The following is an 18703-nucleotide window of genomic DNA, read 5'->3' on the forward strand; positions in this document are numbered from 1 at the left end:
ACCTTGTCCTGTGTAGAGTGCTTGCTTCCTGTATGCTGAGGGACAGTGCTGAATGCTAGAATGAGAAGGAGTCGTGTGTCTGAACCTATACACACACACACACACACACACACACACCCGCTCCTTCCCTGAAGCAGTCCATGGATTCTAGGATGGAGTACATGCCTATCTTTTACCATCAGGAATCAATCAGTTATGTAACCCTCCTTGTGCTGAGCTCAACAATAGACCCTGTAAGCACAGCACTTGGGAATTGGAGGCAATGACAGCTGCAAGTTCAAGACCAGCCAGGGCAGTCCTTTGTGCTATGAGAGTCACTCAGGTCCACACTCAGGGTGTCTGGGTGGCATGGGGGATTTGAACTTATTCTTTGTGAGAGAATTGCATGTGGTGGCGGAAGTCCTCCCTCCCTCCGGGCACTGCAAAGGCCACGAGTTTTCCTTTGGGACTTTGACTCATCAGTGCTGATGAAGCCCCAGAAGTCAATAAAGATGTAAAGTCAGGTTGTTCCCAAGCTTGATACAAAGCTGGTCTTTAGCGGCTCTGATTCTAGAAACTGTTCCTGTTGTGTAGAACCAGTTTGGCCCCACCCTGGGCCTCGCCACCCACTGGGGAGCCACTGATTACCTGGAAGAAAACCCAGAATGCAAAGTAGCCGTGATTAAACAGAATAATTATTGGGAAAGTGTAGTCAAGGAAGAGATTTGGAGGGGAGGATGTGTGCTGGTTTGACCCCCTGACTGGTCCCCACTGTCCTCCATGGCACCTTTATATATGGCGTCTGTGACAGGAGACACAGACAGGTCTTCAGGGGTTACTTTCTAGTTCTTCCGGGGAGCCCAGCAAGCTTCCTGACTCACAGTCTAGTTCTTTCCAAGACAAAGACTGCAGGAGCCATGACTCATTCTTTCTTAAAGTCAGCTGGATTATGGGGACGTTGTCTGGCAAAATTAATGGAAATGATCTCCGAAGAGATCTAGGTGGTTCTACAACTTAGCATGAGTTGTTCCATGTTGAATGGACCTGCACTCGTGAGAAGGAGAGTTCATGAATGCTGCTCAACAGTTGTTAAAATCTCCAGTATGTTCAGGCAGGGAACAGTCTCCACCGTGGACGTGAGCCGACGAGACATTTCTTTCTTGGTGTTGTCCTTTCTTTCTGAAAGGCTGTAGAAAGGGAATACATGGCTGATTAGCTCTGGAGCGTTACACAACCCAACTGCCTTTACATAGAAATCTAGTTTTTTTGTTTTTTTGGGCTTCTCCAATTCATTTGTTTTTCAGAACTCAACAAGTAAGTGCATTTCAATTCAGAATGTGAAATGTCTTGGAAATACAGTTTGTACCCCTAGGAACTGGCGTTTCCTGGTTCAGCTGCATGACTGTAATTCCTTTGCAGGTGCAGTCATTTACTGCTGTCTGTCTAACGTAGGGCTGCTTTTTACCCCCTGAAGTGGGAGCCTAGCTTTGCCTGAGATTGTTTATCATAGACATAACATGTGTGATTTTCTCGGAAGAGTGGAGCAGGGAGACTGCATCATTGGCCTGGTGTGGTGGCATGTACCTTTAATGCTCTGAGTTCCAGGCCAGCCTGGTTGGTCTGTGTAGAGAGTTCCAGGCCAGCCAGGGCTGCACTGTGAAAAAGAGAAGAAAGCAGTAACCATTGAAGTTTATATTTTAGACTCAGTAGAAAAATTAAATGTATAGTTTTGCGTCTGATATCCCAGGGAACCAAATGCGTAGGTTAGCTTTAGTCCTGAGTGCTGAATTCTAGGTGTCCCCAGAGTGTGGCGGCCCCTCCCGGGCACACTTTCCTCTCTCCTCTCTCTGCGGAGGGTTAAAGCTTAACCCAGTGGCTTAGCTGGTGGACACTGGATCCCAAAAGTCTTGTGCTGGTTTATTAGCTTTGCTTTTAATTTAACCGGCTTAAATGCCTGTGGGAGTCTCAGGGCAGGAACTTGATGTCAGATTTAAAGTATTAACAAGAAAGTCTCAGTACTGACATTATCTTGTCCAAAGGAGCAGAAGTAAACAGAGGGAGAAATATTTTTATTGACATTTCAATTGTGTTTATTTTAGAGTTAGGCCTTATCTTTTTAAAGGACACCCACAGTTTGAAAACTGCTAAGAACTGTCTGTCCGCGTCTGTGACTCACAGGAGTGGTGTTCTGAGTGCTGCTGGCCGGGGCCTTTAAGAGAGGGCTCTTCATCACTTGCTGTTTGATTCTGTCCGAGAACCTTGCCTTTCAGTCTTGCTTGTTTCTGGATTGGCAGCTGAACTCATGGAGTCAAGGAATGTTTTAGGATATGTGAGTCCTCATCCTTGGCTCAACACAAGAATCACCAAGGTACTTGTTAGCACCAATGTGGCTTCCCTTCCCCCAGAGCTGCTGATTGGTCAGGTCCTGGGTGGAGCCAGGGTGGAACTCTGCTGGCCCCAGGCCAGGGGCCCACATATCAGCTTTGTGGACCGGTTAGTGAGACAGGAAGAAGTCACGAAAAAGGCACTGTGGTTACATTTGTATTCAAGACGTAACTCAGGGATACACTTTCTCTCCTGCCAACCCAGAACAGAAGAGCAGACAGTATAGCCGAACTCCCTCAACCCATGTTCATGCTGATCTCGGTCACTGAGACGTTAATGCCAGAGGTACCGCTGTGGACAGTCTAAGTGCGAAGGAAGGGGCCCGGCAGGGACAGCAGTTGGTCATGCGGCCCTTGGCAGGGACCGCTGCTTCCAAAGGACCTTCGTGTTTGGTCGCCCTCCTGGCTCTCTTCCTGTACCACTTAGCCACACTCCCATCCACTCCCTCCCCACCCCAGTTCAGCCGGGAATTGCTGGTGACTATGAACAGGCTATGAACCCGAAGTGAAAGCTGTTTTTTTGTGTTTGTCGGACAGACAAAAGCATCGCCTTGGTGTCCTGTGATTGAACACATGACCCTCAGCAAGGAACACTTTAAGCAGGACTGACACTGGGAAGTTAGTGTCAAAGTGACCGGCACATGTCACTTCCTGTAACAGCATTCAGGAAGTACTGGAGGCTGGGCTGTAACTGCTCAGGTCTTGGAGCACTCCTTCAGGGAGCTACCCTGTCAGAAGCAGAAGTCCATGAAATATGGAGCACGACTCAAGGGCACTGTGCAGTGTAATTAAATTTTGATTCGGTGCACATGTTTTTGTGGCCTCGACAGCCCACAGTCACCACGTGACCTTCATCCTGGGTAGTGGGTCTGGGTTGTTTGTTAAAGTAGCAACCCCCCCCTCCCCCGCATGCTCACTTAAAAATGCAGGTGTATCTGATTCACTGTGGAGGTAAATGTATGGAAAAATGCTGTAAAATTAGCCAGCTGGTTCTCACAGAACAAGAGAAACCAACAGTTTGGTGGAAACTATTTATTTTTAGTCTTTTAGCTGACTAAGGTATTTCTAAGTAACAAAGTCATTCCTGGTAGTTTGGAGTTACCAAAACATTGATTAAAGGGAGTCCACAGTGTTCTAATTATGTTGTTTTAATTTTTTCCCCCCGAAAGGAAGAAATTCATCTCGCGGGGACAATATGCTGGATTTTAAATAGTTTTATGTTGGCTTATAAAATGATATGTGTAGACTTAAAGTTAACTTGAGCTTGAGCACTGCATATTGTTTCCCAGTAGCTTGGAGTTGCCCTTGCACTCAGGAATTGTTTTCATGGTTTCCTTTCATAGCCTGTCTCTTCCATTCCTCTTTTAGACACAGGCCCTGTCTTCATTAACTCTAATAAAAAAACTATGTACCCAACCTCCTGGAGGCAGAGGCAGGTGGATCTCTGAGTTTGATGCCAGCCTGGTCTACAGAGCGAGTTCCTGGATGATCAGGGCTACATGGAGAAACCCTGCCTGGAAAGACCAAAAAGACAAAGACCACATAAATATAAATTGCCAGTGTGTGTGGGGTTTCGTTCGTGTGACTCCATGGCAAGGGCTTTATTTCTAGAAATGCCTTATTTTCATTTAGCTGTCACGTTGGCCTAAGGATGAAGTGATAGTCTCTAGGCTCATTTGTCCTTGATTTGAATTTGTAGTTCTTAGATTTCTGGAACTTTTCCATGTCTAGTGTAAAGCTTTATTTCTTCTGCGGTAACCTATATTCCCTGATGCTGCCGAAATGGTAGCCTTCCCCACCCCCGCCTCCTCCTCCTCCTCCGGTGCATGATGGGAGAGCTTCGCCACCAAGCTGTTCTGTTCTCCATGAGCCCCAGGAAGGCACTGGCTGCCCCTCCGTCTTCTGTTTCCCATGTCAAGTCACATTTGATGATCGTTCTATCCTGATAAAACACAAGGGGCTTCACGGAGATGTCCACTGCTTTCTGTAAAGTTCACTCTACACAATTGATTTATGTTTCGCCCCCATTCATATTTTATTTTTCGCGTCTGGGTTTTTGCCTGCACCACGTGTGTGCAGTGCTTACAGAGGTCAGAAAGAGGGCACCAGACCCCCGGGATTGAAGTTACAGATGGTTGTGACCTGCCATACATGTGCTGGGAACGATACCCGTGTCCTCCTCTAGAATAGCAGCTAGTGTTCTTAACTGCTGGTCATTTCTCCATCCTTCACTAATAAGTGCATAGCATTGACCATAAGTGGGTTGCTGAAGATTTTACTTTTTTTTTTTTTGGAGACAGGGTTTCTCTGTGTAACAGCTCTGGCTGTCTTGGAACTCACTTTGTATACCAGGCTGGCCTTGAACTCCCAGAGATCCACCTGCCTCTTCCTCTTGAGTGCTGGGATTAAAGGCGTGTGCCACCACAGCACCACAAAGGGCAAGCTCTAAAGTTATATTTATGTACAAAAAACTAAGCAGTGCATATTTAATCCACTTTAGTGTTGAGTTCTTTGGCCTTTGCCTTTTCCAGTTTGGTAAGCAAGCCACAGATTCTGGACCCAGGATGTTGGCTCCATGGTGGCCACAGTGCTAATTTATCCTTTTAATTGGCCCTAACGACTTCCACCTTTGTCTTTGGCCCTTTGTCTTCTGAGTTAGCGGGTGTGGAGGCAACAGGATGTACATCTTCCTTTGAGCCAGCCTGGCCTTCCCATTGGTGATGCCATAGAGACCCCCATCTTGTGGCACAGGATGGGCAGGAAGACCATCAGCCTGATGGACGGACACATCACCTGTGATCACCACAAGCTGAGCCTTCTTGTTCTCCAGCAAGGTCATGACCGCCTTGACGGACAGGTGGTGGTCTCCCAGTGGGGACCGCCCCTTGGCCAGCCGCTTTTGCTGCGCCCTGCTGCTGTCTCTGGCCTGCTCTATGGGCAGGTTTTAGCAGCTGGGTGCTGTTTGATTCTGCAGGGCCTGGGAGAGCTGGGGGGCCTTGGAGGCACTTAGGGGACAGGTAGCTCTTTACCACTGCAGCTGGACGTGGTGGAGCCATTTCACGAAGCCTGTGAGGTCTCGTTTGGGCTGGATGTCTTGTCCAGTCCCGAAGTTCTTAAACTGAAGACTCACCAGTTTTTTGGGCTTCCTGTTTCTTCACAGTAGGGACCGGGCTGGGGCCACCTTCTTCCCTTCAGCGCTTCCCTCTCTCCAGCATCTTGCTCCTCTGGAGGAGAATTTGAGTTTTTGAAGATTTTTTAAAGTGACCTGCCCTACCCCATTCCTCAAGATCTCTACGTCAATTACAGTTAATCCCAGTTCCCAGACCCATGCAACCATTAGCCTACTTCTGTCTGTAAAATTGCCTTTTCTGGGCATTTTACATATGTGGATTCATTAACGGAATGCTGTGGTTTCTTGGGTCCAGTTTTTTCACTCTGATAATCTTTGAGGTTCTTTTATGGTCCAGTCTGTGTAATTCTGTTGTGCTTACTGTTGAATAGCGGTTGCAGTGTGGGTTGGGGAGAGCAGGTTGTTTGCAGGTTTTTGCCCTATTAGAAATGTTATAAAATTTCCTTGCAAGTTTTTGTGAGGATGTTTTATTTTTTCTTAGTTACATACTTAGAGGTGGAGTTTATGGGTTCTGTGATCACTTTATGCTTATTTTTAGATGTGTGTGTGTGTGTGTGTGTGTGTGTGTGTGTGTGTGTGTGTACACACTCACACCATAGTGTGAGGGCGGCAGAGGGCAGCTTAGCTGGTTCTTTAACCTCTACTCGGGTTCTAGAGATAATTGAGCTCAGGGTCCAGGTTTATGCAGCACCTTACTTACCTTCATCCTGTGAACTGTCTTACAGCCGTGCTTAATTTTTTTTAATTTTTATTTTGGAGAAGTTACCAAGTTGGTGTTCCAATGACTTGTCCATCTTGCCTAAATTTAGCAGATCTAGCTTGAATTAGCTTTTGGAAGTTATTTGTCACCTTTATTGTTGTATGGGCTGTTAAAGGGATGACTCTGCGCTGTGACCAGTTTTGCATTTGATTGTTAGAAGATGTATTATTTCTAATTTATATGGTTTAAGACCACAACTCCCACATGATATAGAGCTTTCCTTCCTTCCTTCCTTCCTCCCTCCCTCCCTCCCTCCCTCCCTCCCTCCCTCCATTTCTCCCTCCCTCCCTTTTCCTTCCCTCCCTCCTTCTCTCCCTCCCTCCCTCTCTCCCTCCTTCCCTCCCCTCCTTCCCTCCTTCCCTCTTTCCCTCCCCCCCTTTTTTTTTTTCAAGAAAGGATCTCTCTATAGCCCTGGCTTTATGCTTCTCTGTTACCCGTGTGCAGGGCGCTGAGTTGGAAGCCCGCCATCCCTATGAGATCAGATACCAACCGACAAAAGAGCAAATAAAACAAATGCAGACTGTGGCCAGGGCTGCTGCCAGGTTAGGTCTCAGGCGACCCTGTGAAATGGTCCCTCCGTCATCAGAGGGGTCATGGCTGCCAGGTTGAGAACCGCTGGGTTAGATAGTCAGAGGTCAGTTAGCCCGGCCACTGAGTACCAAAGCTTGAAGCTAACCCCCTGCCCATGTAGAGGACTGCTCCTGGGAAGTAGGCTGACAGATAGATAGCCTTCACCTCTCAAAAGATCTTTATGAGGTTATAGATAACTTATTTCTGTTACTTAAAGCACACAGGGGAGCTTTGCGGGACATTGGAAAGCGGCACAGAAAGAAGCAGGTTTTTCTCAGGGCTCTGTGATTTCCTGAGAAGATGTGATCAAAAGAAACTGCTGCAGGAGTTTTGACCCTCGGGCTGTGTGAAATTGCTGCAGAGTTCCCAGAGTTCCCACTGATCATCTCATCTCCCTATTATTCTATCCCACAGTTCTATTCAAGGGAGTGTGTTTAGTCTGGACCTTTTGTGGCATATTCCTTGATTTTTTTTTTTTTAATGCATGCTTCACAAGCATATGAAAGTAAGGGTTTTTCTCTATCTTTAGACACTAGAATTGGATGAACTGTACAACATACCTGTCTTAGAAAAAATAAGTTATAAGTTGTATGTTGATCTGCCATGCCTGAGACATGAGTAGAAAGGCTCATATGACTAATGGGGCATTAACTATTGACTATTAACCATGGTATCCTGAGTTCTCACTTTACAAATACAGCTGAAATGTCTTTTTAAAAGCTATTATTGGCTGGGTGGTAATGGCACAGGCCTTTAATCCCAGCAGTCGGGAGGCAGAGGCAGGCAGATCTCCTCTAGTTCAAGGCCAAAGCTACACAGAGAAACCCTGTGGCAAAAAACGAAAACAATAACAAACTTTTATCATTATTTTACCTGTATGAATGTTTTATCTGCATCATATCTGTACACCATATGTGTGCAGTGCCTACAGAGGCCACAAGAGGGCATGAGACCCCTGGCACTGGAGGTACAGACGTGTGAGTATTATGTGGGTGCTGGGAATCCAACCCTAGTCCTGGAAGAGCAGTCAGGGCTTTTAATTGCTGGGCCATCTCCCTAGCCCTTTGATGAATATTTTTGATGCATAGATATCAGTAACAGTTCTTCCTCTTCTTAGAGACAAGATCTCACTCCGTAGCCGAGGCTGGCTTTAAGCTCACCCTCCTCTCCCTCAGCCTCCTGAGTGCTGAAGACAGTTGTTACTATTCTTGGCTTATGGATTTTAAATGACCCGTTGGATAGTATTGTATCTTTCAGAGGATTTGAGGTAATTTTGTTTTGGTTTATTTTTAAATGTGTGTTTTATCTTGGTTTACAAGCTGAGGGACAGTTCCCACAAACCTTCATTCTGCACCCCTCCCCAAAAGTGCCCGTTCTCTTTGGTTGACAGCCGCCATCAAAGTCTGTCTCGTGGTTGTCTATCTGACTGTGCAACAGACTGAGCTTCCTTCTTTAGTGTTTTGCTGAAAATACTTGGAGAACTAAAAAAAAAAAACAATTAGATGTCTTCATTTTATGTGTTATGGGTGTCTTGCCTGCATGCAGGTGCACCAAGTGTGTGCCTGATGCCCAGGAAGGTCAGGAGGGGCCGTCAGATCTCTACTTACAGATGGTTGTGAGTCACCATGTGGGTCCTAGGAGCAGATTCCTGGTCTCCTGCAAGAGCAACAAGTACCCTTAACTGAGCTTCTCTCTGGCTCCCGCTTTGAGAATTTTCATGGAGCTTTGCTGTGTGTGTGTGTGTGTGTGTGTGTGTGTGTGTGTGTGTGTGTGTGTCTGTCTGTCTGTCTTCTTTGCAGATGAATTTGAGAGCTCTCTCAGGAAACGTGTGGCCTTTTCCTGGGCTGCTTTTCTCATAAACTTGGAAAACCTCATCCTGTTTTTCAGAACATTAAAACTTGAATCAGGGTTACGATGTTCCTTGTAGGTTTTCATGAGATGGAAAAGGTGAGTGCCAGTGACTCCTGAATCACCAGCCAGGCATCGTCCGTCAGTCTCAGAGACAGTGGGGAAGTCCTGTTTACCTCGGCTTCACCAGAGAGTAGTGGAAATGTGGGTGCCTTTGTTTGCTCTTGCCGTGGATTGAGAAAGCGGCAACAATACTTTAAACACGGTCATGAGTGACGTCTCACTTTACTCCAGCTATCCTCCCACGGAATCACTTGCCGTTTTCAGGTGGTTGCTGGGGATTTGAACTCAGATCTCACTGAGCCAACTCTCCAGCCTGGGGAGAAATTTTTTAAGGGTAATTTGTAATGGTGAACTTTGGCACTTTGAAAGGCAGACCTGTATGAAGCGATTCTGAAAAATGGGGACTTGTTGGCCAGAGAGCAGATCTGAGACAGAGTAGATAAATAGAACTGTAGCCTCCATATCTTGCTCCAGGCCAAGCTCAGTGTGTGTGTGTGTGTGTGTGTGTGTGTGTTTTGGAAGTGGGTCTTGCAGGAAAAGCCTTTTGGAATATGAAGAAGGAAGTGTAATTCTGGTGTTCTCTTTAGAGGCACCAATCAGAAGGTGGAGAAATAGGACTCGAGCCCGCAGAGGATTAATTTTCTGAAGTCTCACAAACACTTAATTCCCGAGCAGGGAAAATCATGATTTTTAAAAACAAGATTGGGGTAGGGCAACACAGGAAACTGAAGCCAGGCTCTGTCCTGGATCATTGGTTTCCCTGGGGAGCTACACCCAGAAGCAAAGCCAAGCATGGCGATCTCTGCACCAAGAGTTTAAAACCTAGGGTACACGGTAAGACCCTGTCAAAAGCAAACAGAAAGACAGCATTCCTGAAACCAAACCAGAGCAAGCCTTTGAAAGGCTTTAGGTCAGGGCCAGTTTACATGATGATCACAGACACCGAGAACGCACAGATCCACGTTCTGAGCCACAGTTTCCTCTCCTTGTATAGATTCACTATAAAGCTGGTAGATGGACTTGAGCTTCTAAACTGTCCTTTCTAATAGAGCTTGAGATCATTGCAAGCTGTATCTAGAGAGCAGAGTCACGTGGAGAGATGGAGACACCTCACCTGTGGCAGCCTCAGGCAGTCTCCGTTTATCCTGGGGGTTTATTCAAAACTTCCAAACATTCAGAAAAGTTGAATGAATTTGACAAGAGAAAGTTCTATTACAGATTATGACAACGTATTCTTACAATGAATTCATGTCTTGGTCATTGTAGCCTACCGTTAATATATCTACTTTTTTATACTGGTTTGAATTATGTATGTCAGTATACTTGTTCCTAAATATTTTAGAATGTATATCATTAACTAAAGTTCAGGAGTATAGTTTTTTTTTCCCTCCTAAAATATGCAAAGAGGCACAAACCTTAAAAGTGGACTGGGGTGTTCTGACAGAGTAAAGAAGGTGCAGAACTATTTTCGGCTTATTTTTTGGTATATATGTGGGAAGGCAACTAAAACCTGAGTAGCCTACATATTCCTGCTCTAATTTTTTCCTTGAATGGTGTTATTTCTGTTCTTAAAAACAGTACAATGAGCGAGGCATGGCTTTGCATGCCTTTAATCCCAGCACTTGGGAGGCAGAGGTAGGTGGATCCCTTGAATTTGTGGACAGCCTATACTACAGAGTGAGTTTCAGGACAGGGCTACATGGAGAAACCCTGTCTGGAAAAACAAACAAAAAGAATGTATGAAATGAACGGTAGGATGACTGAGCTGTGGGTATATTGTTGCCAGAGTTGTGTTACTCAAGCTGTGGGTAGGCAGGCAGGGCCCCGGGGAAAGAGAGGGGATCAGTTGATGTCATCATTCTGCATGGGTTGGGCCTTTGATTTCTGAGCTCCAGGCTTGCTCTCGGAGCCTTCCCTTTGGGCCTTGATGAGATAAATGTGGGAATAACTAGATGCCCTTCCAGGCAATCTGGGAGCGGATCTCTAGAGAACCAGGGGCCCCAAGCTGAAGTTGGGCAAGTTGTAATTTGTCAGTCAGGTTATCTGATGCTGGTACCTGTCTGCTACTCTCCCGCTTTGAGTAGAATGTTACATAAACACTCCAGCCATTTCTCAGCAACTTTGCTATGAGGGAGCAGTTGGATTCCTGACCCTGCTGGGTTGTAAGGGAAGCAGGGGTCTGTCTCCCCAAGGGCAGATGAGGGTGGCCACTTTGACAGTCAGGGAGGGGAGGGGGTTTTAAGGCAGAGGGTTAGATGCTCACTATCTCTGTTGGAAGGTGAGCTTTAATTTTGAGTGTCACCACTCAGGACTCAGACCCTTTAATAAAGGTACTCAGAGCTAGTGGTGCTGACCTCACCAAGGCGGTTTTGGAGCATGAGTTCTGACTTTTAACAGCAGGCAGTTATCTTGATTCTTCATATTTTCAAAAAAAAAAAAAAAACCACTCCTTTTGTGGGGCCTCCCTGGGCCTCGCGGGTTTCAGTCACCGATGTGTCCTTATGCTCAGCCGCACCCTTCTCCTATCCCTCTGTTCACTCCATCCTATCACACAGGATGAACTCTGAGGAGTGACTGACAGGTGCCGGGGAGGCACAAGAGAGCCGTGGGTGGGAGAGCCACGCCGGGGCCGGGCCGAGGCCAGCCTGGCTCTCTTCCCAGCACACAGCCCTGCCTTATTCTCTTTGAGGATGAGGGGGCCCAGGGAAGACATTGAGATTCGATAGCAATAACGTGGGAGAGTTACAGCCTTTTTCCTCAAGTCAGGAAAGTGGATAACCAGATAGAATTTAATGTCACAAAAAGACAGATATTCCAGAAGAAATTACTTCCAACTAGCCGGGAGGTGGTGGCGCACTCCTTTAATCCCAGCACTAGGGAGGCAGAGGCAGGCGGATCTCTGAGTTTGAGGTCGGCCTGATCTACAAAGCAAGTTCCAGGACAGCCAGAGCTACACAGAGAAACCATGTCTTGGGGGGTGGGGAGGACCAACCAAACAACAAAGTTATTTCCAAAGCAGTATCTACTTTTTAAAATGAAAAGGGTTTTTTGTTTTGTTTTGTTTTTCGAGAAAGGGTTTCTCTTTGTAGCTTTGCGCCTTTCCTGGAACTCACTCTGTAGCTCAGGCTGGCCTCAAACTCACAGAGATCCGCCTGCCTCTACCTCCGGAGTGCTGGAATTAAAGCCGTGCACCACCACCACCACCGCCGCCGCCGCCGCCGCCGCCTGGCAAAATGAAAAGTCTTAAAAGTGAACGTAAAATACATCATGAGCTGGAGAAATGAATGGCTCAGCGATTTATGACCACTGGCTGCTCTTCATGGGAGCTGAGTTTGATTCCCAGCACAAAGGCGATGGCTAACAGTGATCTGTAACTCTAGTTCCGGGGATCTGACACCCTCTTCTGGCCTGTGTGGGCACTGCATGCACATGGTGCACAGGCATAAATTAGGCAAAATACCCATACACTAAATAATTAAATCTTTAAAAAAAAAAAAAAAAAAAAAAAAAAAAAAACCAAAAGGCATAAAAGTCATTTGAAGTAGGAAATCGCACCCGAGTTTGCAGCAGGGCTCCGGGTAACACTGTCTGTCCTCTTGAGACCCTGTTCTGAGCCACTCAGGTCACCCAGAGGTGCCCGTTTAGCACTGGAGAAAAGGGACTTCATAGCTGTGATTGCTTCTGTGTCATCATCTGAGGTCCCAGGTAATGTCATCTCCTTTTTATTTCCGCTGTCCCCTCGTCCACACTCTGCTTTTCCTAGTGCTGTTTGTTTCGGTAACTTGAGGTCATTGTTTGTGCCTGGAGAAGACCGCAGGTCGTTGTGGCGGAAAGCTGCTCTGGGAAATAAGTAGGGTGGCTGAGCAGAGTGTGTGTTTGTGAGAGGCTGTCATCCCCACAAATTATCAGGGCTTCTTTCAATCCGTGAGAGATTTGAGTTGGGGGCTGGGGTGAGATAGGTACAAACAGTCTCTGGTGAATGATCGCCCTTCACAGTGCTTGCTCCAGGGGTCATGGGGCCCCTTCCCCTCCTGAAAACTCCTGCTCATCTTTCAAGACCCAGTTCAGATGTCTGCTCACTGTTCCACGTTACTCAGGCTTCTCAGAGTGTCTGTGTCCCTCATTCCTCAACACCGTAACCAACCTCTGCTTCCTTTGAGTGTCTCCACAGGGTATAGAGTCTTGTTTCCTTATGTCTGGCACATAAAAAGTCCACATTGCCTGGAAATGAGTGGATTTTCTGTTGTTACTCTGAAGTGTAAATGTTAGGGTACAGGAAACGATAGACATTTATTCATGTACTTGAGTTAAGTTTTAGAAGATGCCATTCATTGTATTCCAAGACAAGTATTTTAAAATCAAAAAATAATTTTTATCATGGCACAGGTATTTGGTAATTTTGAGTGTTTGCTTCTGGTCACTTACAGCTGACATGAGCCTGTGCTTTCAGAGACAGACAAGACATGAGTATGTTAAGGCACTCAAGGGCGCTGCCGCTGAAGCATCCTCCGTAGTCTCAGAGGTGGGATGCTTCGCCGACTGATAAACACCCCTTGTTTTATGCAAACGAATGCCTGTTGGTCCTACCCAGGATAGGAAGATATATCTGTGTGTCAATATTGATGCTCGGATCCTGACCACCTCTGCAAAGCTCACAGCCCCGCATGGCAGGGGTTAAATGAAGACTCCCGAGAAACAGTACCGCACTGTTCAAGGAGATGCCAATTACAGCGGCTGGTGGGAGGTGGTCGGGGGTTACGATGAAAATGAGAATATTTAGAAACATGTAATTGTTGCTGTTGCCATACGAAGCCCCCGTGCATGCTTCCAGCCCGCCCTCTTCTATAACAGCCCCCCCCCTCCACTGTTCCTCCTACTTGAAATGACTGGAATGAGATGGAGTAGAGACTGCCTCTAGTTTTTTTTTTTTTTTTTTTATTAAGAAATTTTCTATTTGTTTTATATATCAACCACGGGTTCCCCTGTCCTCCCTCCTCCCACCCCCAGTCTTCCCTCCTCCAGCCCACCCCTCCCCCATGTAGTTTTTTTATGACGTTCAACTTTCTGTGAAAACAAGTGTGGCGTGTGTAATTAAATCACCAAAGGGAGAGCTAAATACAAGTCAGGGTGCAGAGAAAAGGAACGCCGGTGATCCCTGTAAACATCTTTATGGACAATTTGCTCTCGGACTTTCGTTGTTCACTTTGTATAATATTCAAATAAGATAAAGTGCCCCGGAGTGGGACACAGAAATGTGGCAAGTTTCTCTTCAGTATTGTTGTGCCCACAGCAGCCTCTTTACAGTTGACCCCGGTTTCTATGACAAGAGCTTGTTTTTTTTTTTTTTTTTTTTTTTTTTTGGGGGGGGGGGGAATGGAGGGCCCTTCGCCTCTCTCTCCTGCCTGCCATGATGGGGTTTTGTGAATAGAGTAGGAGCCCTCTCTATCATTTTTGTTCCTGTCACTGGTGTTGATTCAGTGACAAGAGAGATGGTTTGCTGGCGCTCTCCGCACCCTGACATGCTGGAGGATGTAAAGAAATGAGTCGCCCCACGCCAGTTTCCCCGTCACGGCCATTGTTCCCTCACGGCTGTCAATACACAGACATTGCTTTTCCGCCCATTTTCCAAGTAGCAGCCTTTCCTGCTGCTTCCTGCTGCTGGGCAGCGAGGCGAAGGAAGAGCTGAGCCTTGGTCCTGGCCAAAGCCGCCCTGGTCCCACTGGCTTGGTTTCAAACACTTCTCTACTGGATGCGATGCAATTGGTTTTCTGGAATGTGTGCTGGAAGTTCATTCCTTGGGAGGGACTCTTCCTTTTAGATCCCAAACTCCTGTGTGTTCCAAGCTGTTCTAAAGCAGGGATCTCCTTCAGGCTGGTGTACCGTTTGTAATTAACTAACCGTTAAGTGAGAAATCTTAAAAAAAAAAAAAAAAAAAAAAAAAAAAAACTTTAAGGCAGGGCATAGTGTCGCACACCTTTAATACCAGCACTCCAGAGGCATGTCAGTCAGTCCATAGAAGGAGTTCAGGGCAGGCAGGACTACATGTTTAATGTTTTTCATGGGCTATAGAGCTAGTTTTAAAACAACAACATGAACTTCTGAATTATTTCTTGTGAGGAAAAAAAATGCATCTGTCCACCCAGTTGTGCAATGCAACGGTGTAGTGATAGACAAGATGGATTTGGGGATGGATTCCTGTTTGGTACTTGGATATCTGTTGATATATTAAACATTTAGAGAATGGCGTCTGTAACTGCCCGTTTTATGAACGTTATTATCCTTTCCAAATGCATCCTTTCAAGACACACGCTTTTAATGAAAGCAGCAAACTCATTTTCAACGGAGCATAGAGCGGGTGTGGGGTAGTCCACACTTGTTCCCGTGTCCAGGTAGCTGAGGGAGTCAGCGCTGGGTTGAGAGTTACAGGATCACGGGGTGCGTTAGCTAGCGGACAGGTTAATGTTAGATAGTAATTGAGAGACGAAGGGCTAGGCAGCCTCTGCTGTGAGCTGAGCCATGCGTAGATCTAGGACATGAGATACCAGCGAGAAGCCACAGAGGCGGCTCCAGGCACAGGGTGTCCAGACAGGGCACGGCTGGACTTGTTTCAGGCCTGAAAAGAAGGTCAGTGTGGCTTTTTGGGAGGAGGCTGAATCTAAGAGGTGCCAATTAAGGTGATGTGCTGGGAATGGGACCTTAACTGCAGGATCCCGGGTTTGAATGTTGTGTAGTATCTGCGGTGAGCAGTCGGGACAGTGTGGTACATAATGTCCTTCGCGGGATGGAAGCTCAAACTGCGTCTGCCTCTCTGTCACCTGGGCTTTAGACTTGCAGTGTGTGTCTTCCTGCCCCTCCAGCACAGGTGACCTCTACAGAGGGCTCTTGGCTGTGGAGGGAACCGCTCAGTCTCATGTCTCACAATCCTTTTCTCCTGTGGTCTTCTTCCCCTGTACTGACTTTTTGGAGTGGGATTTGTGGTGTTGAAGTTTTACCTTTGGAATTATCTATCTATATATTTATTGATTGTGCATATTTGTGGGTGCACACACGCCAGAGCACCATACGCAGGTGTGGGGACAATTCACAGGAATATGTTCTCCTTCCAACATGTGAGTTTCTGGGGATCAAACTTGGGTTTCAGGTTTGACAGCAAATACCTTTATGTGCAGAGCCCTGTCTATCCCTAAAATAATGTATAACTATCCAGAGTCTGTTGACTTAAAAATAAGTGTATATCTGCTGTGCATGTTACCCAGACATACTCCCCCCCCCCCATGGAACAGTCTTTGATTAATTAGCAAGTGTGGTAAGCCGACAACTTCGACAACACGGTGTCACTCAGCTGCTCTCTGGTGCGTCTGGGAAGCGGTGATGTCAGCGTCCCTTCTAAGTTTGAGTCATTTCATGGGCAGAAGAATCTGGCGGCAAGACCCGTTTTAGGTATCAGACAGTGAGTCACAGTTTGTCATTTTACAGAGTGGCGGAATTCCGCAGAACTGTGAGACCTCTGACGTCTGCACACAATCACTTCAGTCAGATCTGATAGATTGTGTGGCACTGTGCTAAGCTCTAGCGCTGGGTATGGCAACCTGGGAGAGAGTGTGTGTGTGGGGGTGTGTGTGTGTGGTTGTCTGCGTCCTTGAAGAGCTCCCAGGACAATAAGGCAACCCTAGGTCCAGCTAGAGTCTATCTAGCCTAGATAACTGTCCACACGGACAGCAAATGTAGCCTGATAAATGACACCGAGGAACTGCCGGGCGCCTCCCCGGCGTCCCCCAGCTGTGCTTGCTTGGAGAGGTGACAGAGGGGCCAGGAGGATGGGTGCTGAGATCCCTGCAGGAGGGCACGTTCGCTGCCACCTCCCTCTTCAGCTGCAGTCCTGTAGGAGGCCAGGAACTGCCTGTGTGTGTGTGTGTGTGTGTGTGTGTGCGCGCGCGCGCGCGCACGCGCGAGTGTGAACAAGATCAGATTTAGGAGTTTAAAAGCTCTGAGAGGCAGCTCTGCGGAGGTGGCTAGCCCAGGAGAACAGCTGGTTAGTTCCAAATCAAGTGCTGAAGTACATCCAGCACCTCACTGGAGTATCAGATTCGGTGTTCAAGTATTGTTAGCTTGCTTCTCCAAAGACAAAAGGCAGTGAAGTAAATGCAGTGTTTAAAAATAATAGGACTTAGGGTCGCTTGCCTGCATTCTTCGTTGTGACCACAGAGAGGCCCTTTTCAGTGTGTGGCTGTAATGAGGTCAACTCCGGTGAGCCTCCCTATCTTTTAGGTGTGTGATATCGCCCTCCGTGGACATTTGAGCAGTGAGGTGAAAGGCCCAGTCATATGAGGCCAGTGCTCTGGTTATTCCCAGGAAGAGCCAACAGCAGCGTCTGCCCATGTGAGCAGTGTCATTTTTGATGGGGAGTGGATGGGGGGCGGCGGCTACTCAACCAAGTGACGGTCTTGCTATGTAGCCACGTCCTGGATCTCGCTCTGTAGCCCAGGCTGGTCTTTAACTCACAGAGATCCACCTGCCGCTGCCTCCCGAGTGCTGGGATAAAGGTGTGTGTCACAGGTTTCATCTCAAGTGAGCGGGTGTTTTCTGTATGTCTCTTCAGTTTACTTCAGCAGAGCACTGTCACAAGGGAATCCTTAGCTGAGACATTTTTACTACCCTCTAGCTCCAGATTGCCAAAACTTTGAGGTGAGAAGTTACTGCTTCTCACTGCTGTGGTTCTGTAATTGTCATTTGTGTGGTAGTCTTGCTCATCCAATACATGAATGTGTGTGTGTGTGCGCGCACGTGCTTTTTTTTTTTAAACTCCGTGTATGAGTGTCTTGCCTGTGTGTGTCCATGTGTACCATGGTCAGGTGCCCATGGAGGTCAGAAGGCACTGGGTTCCCCAGAACTGGAGTTACAGGTGGTTGTGAACCACATGTGGGTCCTGGGAACTAAAACCAGGTCCTCTGCGCCAGCGCTGGTCATTCTTGGCTGCTGAGCCATCTCTCTAGCCTCAGTATTTGTTTTTTACTTAATTTTTTTCGGCGTATAGATGCTTTGCCTGCATTGTATGTCTGTGTGCCATGTGTGTGCCCGGTGTGTGGGGAGGCCGAAGGTGTCAGATCCTTGGAACTAGAGTTACAGCTGGTTAAGCCATTGCTTCCAACTGCTCAGCCGTTGCTCCAGCCCCGTTTTTTTTTTGTTTGTTTGTTTGTTTTGTTTTGTTTTGTTTTTTGTTTTTTTACTTTTATTGATATGTTTGAAGGCAGAGACTTGATCTTAGGTGCATGAGAAAACCTAGCTTTTCTTCTCATCCCCCGTTTCTGCTGGGTAGTGCATTGGCATACACCGTTCTCCTAGTCCACACTTAAAGGCAGGTGATTTTGTTTTCTACCTGTGGATTAAAATCTTGACTGTAAATACATCTGCACGGGTTCCGAGGAGAAGCAAGGGGCTGTAAAACACCAGCCCTGCCACCTGGACCTTGGACCGTGTTCTCCGTTTCACTGCGGGCTCGGCTTTTGTGTCTTCATACACAGGGATCTAAAATTATATGGTAACAATCCAGGGCTGAGTGTAGTTAGCATTCAGAGCTCTGCAAAGCGGCTGCAATATGTCTGTGGGGCGGGGGAGTGTGTGTGTGTGTGTGTGTGTGTGTGTGTGTGTGTGTGTGAGAGAGAGAGAGAGAGAGAGAGAGAGACAGGGACAGGGAGAGAGAAAATCTACTGAAATACTATGTGAATATCTATTTGTGAAAAGAATATTGCAACACAACTTTTATTTTGAGACTGGGTCTCTCTGGGTAGCCCTGGTTGTTCTGGAACTTGCTCTGTAGACCAGCTGGCCTGGCCTCACAGATCAGCCTGCCTCTGCCTCCCTAGTGATGGTGTCAGAGGTGTGTGCTACCACACCAGGCCCCAACAGAATTGAAACCGAATGTCCCACTTAACCCTGGTCACATACGCACCTCACAGAGAGTGTGAAGTG

The 18703-nt window shown here is 47.0% G+C and overlaps 1 protein-coding gene and 1 long non-coding RNA gene across 4 annotated transcripts in view; one reads left to right on the forward strand and one right to left on the reverse strand.

Moving 5' to 3' along the window:
- Aff1 (AF4/FMR2 family member 1) overlaps positions 1-18703 on the forward strand; it is a 165134-nt gene that overhangs the window by 66199 nt on the left and 80232 nt on the right. The gene's annotated exons all lie outside the window — the stretch shown is intronic.
- On the reverse strand, positions 653-2365 carry LOC119088670. The gene is made up of 2 exons (XR_005092361.1): positions 2156-2365; positions 653-1166 (listed from the first exon to the last, which is right to left on the reverse strand). It is a non-coding gene; the product is annotated as an uncharacterized LOC119088670 (long non-coding RNA).

This window comes from Peromyscus leucopus, chromosome 10 (genome assembly GCF_004664715.2).
Source record: "Peromyscus leucopus breed LL Stock chromosome 10, UCI_PerLeu_2.1, whole genome shotgun sequence".
Lineage (NCBI taxonomy): Eukaryota > Metazoa > Chordata > Mammalia > Rodentia > Cricetidae > Peromyscus > Peromyscus leucopus.